Source organism: Cyprinodon variegatus, unplaced genomic scaffold (assembly GCF_000732505.1).
Source record: "Cyprinodon variegatus isolate N-32 unplaced genomic scaffold, C_variegatus-1.0 Scaffold81, whole genome shotgun sequence".
NCBI lineage: Eukaryota > Metazoa > Chordata > Actinopteri > Cyprinodontiformes > Cyprinodontidae > Cyprinodon > Cyprinodon variegatus.
In genome coordinates, this window is record NW_015150534.1 from 141,653 (window position 1) to 144,111 (window position 2,459).

Below are 2,459 nucleotides of genomic sequence, written 5' to 3' on the forward strand. Positions count from 1 at the left end.
CTTATTTTAATGTAAATTGTCTTGTTCCATTGGCAAAATGTATCTTTTACCTCCTCAATCTAAGAATAAATGCACTTATTTTTTTTATTTTTATTTTTTTACAGTGTCCTGTCTGGCAAGGTGGCAATAAGAATAATTGTCTTGATGCCAAAAGGAGCCCAACAGATTTTACTTTCACAAGTGTAGCGGTATGGCAATTGGCAATAAATGCACTTATTTTAAGAAAAAATGACTAATTTATATTTCTATTTTTTCCAGTGTGAGACCTAAGAACTAACAACTTTATTTCTAAGACCTGAAAACGTTTTTTTCTGAAACCAAATTATTATTTTCCAAGGATGTCATAAAAGCACACTGTACAATTGATACATTTATCTTTATTTTGCATCATGAATAAATGTACGTTTTTTTTCTTGGGATTTGATATGAAACAGCAAACAAAGTAGAACATTAAGGAAGTGGAAGGAAAATTATTTGTCTTCAAAACTAAATAAAGGAAATCTGAATTCTAACTTCTTTACCAACACTAAATCAAATACAGCACAACCAATTATCTTTTAATCAGAAGTCACCTAACTAGTTAGTAGAGTCCATCTGTTTATAGCCTTATTCAGTAAAATTCAGTTGTTGTGTTTCTGGACTAAGAGGTTTAATAAAGAACATGAGGGAACAACCAACATGATGACAGCCAGATGGGTCAGGATGAAAGCTGTGGAGAAATTTAAAGCTGGGTGAGGCTTTCAAGTGATAAACTAAGCTTCCACATCTCAACAAGTGCAGTTTTATTAATGATCTACATTTAGAAAGAGCATGGCATAACTGGTAAACTACAAAGATATGGCTGGGTCCTCGAACTGACAGGATAAAGAGCATTAGGAAGCCAGCAGTCCCATGGGGGATGACGGGAGAACCTGTTGACGGGACACCTAGTCATGCTCTTCACATATCTGCCCTTTACAGTGGAGCGACGAGAACAACAACCTGACTTCATCTATGCAGGGGCCATAACTGTTTAGAAGAAGGTTCTGTAGTCAGACGGGTCCAAATAGACCCTTTTAACAGGATAAAATATGAAATATAAGACATAAACCCTGAACATCAGCCAGAGCAACAACTACATGGTTTATATCAGGGGTTCCTTCACCCTTTGACCCTAAAAATAACGATGCAACAGGCTGGAGACGCCAATGGCTTCAATCTATATTTAATCATTAATACAAAATAAAATCATTCCTGTTTTCAAACCATGTATTCTTAAATGAAATTGTTAAATTTACCATTTTAAAATGTATTTTAATAACCTATTGGGAAATTTAACTATTTAATTGTACATTTAAATAAAAAGTTAAAAAAACAATCCAAAAACAACACTGGAAAAACGATCTAGAAATAAGTCAAAATGTCTTAAATTAAGTGTATTTACCCTTAATTTGAGTACCGGTAGGTAAAAAATTATTAATTGCCAATGAGATGAGGATATTTACTCTTAAAATAAGATAATTAGATAATATGCACTTGAAATAAGACAATAAATTTGTTCTTTCTTATTTTAAATGTAAATTGTCTTGTTCCATTGGCAAAGTGTCTCACTTACCTCCTAAATTCAAGAAAAAATGCCCTTATTTAAAAAAAAAAAAAAGACTTATGTCGATTTCGATTTTTTCCTGTGAATGCGATGACAGCGGGAAGGAATCATCATCGCAACTCAAGACAAGGCTTTGTTTTTGGTCCACTCTAAAAAACATGGAACTCAACGCTTTTTCTGACATTTTGAATTGAAAAAGTTTCCTGGATGGAAAGCGAAACATCTTCAAACTTGAAAAACAAAGTCCAGTGGATTGTTATTTTGTTTTTTTGCAATGACTATGTCCTGGATGACTGAGAATCTTCACCAGCATTTTTACATTTTAAAGTTTAATAGTATATGTAATATCTGACTCAAGTATTACTTTAGATAAATTAACCTCTCAAAACCCACCGCTTTAAATAAACAGATGATCAGAGGCGTGCACAGACATTTTGGGGGGCAGGTGCTCAGGAGGGGGGGAGGGCACTTTTTAGCGCACGTGTAACACTTAATTATAAAAAAAATACACACATGTTGAATGAAATTTGACTTTTTTTTTGTAACATTCTCTAAACGTGAGTTTTCAATGGAAAAAAGTCACATCACCAACAGAACAGACTAAAGCTCATCTTCCTTTTTCTTTCATCTGGCTCATCTCCCTGTTTTCCCTCACCCTGCTGTTTTCCCTCACCCATCTGTTCTCCCTCATCCTGGTCTTTTTCTGTCTCTGTGTCCTCCCCGAACTCTTCCTCATCTCCTGTCCTGTTATATGTTGATGGTATAGAGCTTCCCTGCTGTGACTGGCTACAATATATTAATAATAACCATCATGACAATAATAATAATAATAATAATAATAATAATAATAATAATAATAATAATAATAATAATA

General features: G+C 33.6%; 1 protein-coding gene across 2 annotated transcripts in view; it reads right to left on the reverse strand.

Annotated features, from left to right (window-relative positions):
- zbtb48 (zinc finger and BTB domain containing 48) overlaps positions 1–2,459 on the reverse strand; it is a 20,399-nt gene that overhangs the window by 14,674 nt on the left and 3,266 nt on the right. The window lies entirely within an intron of this gene.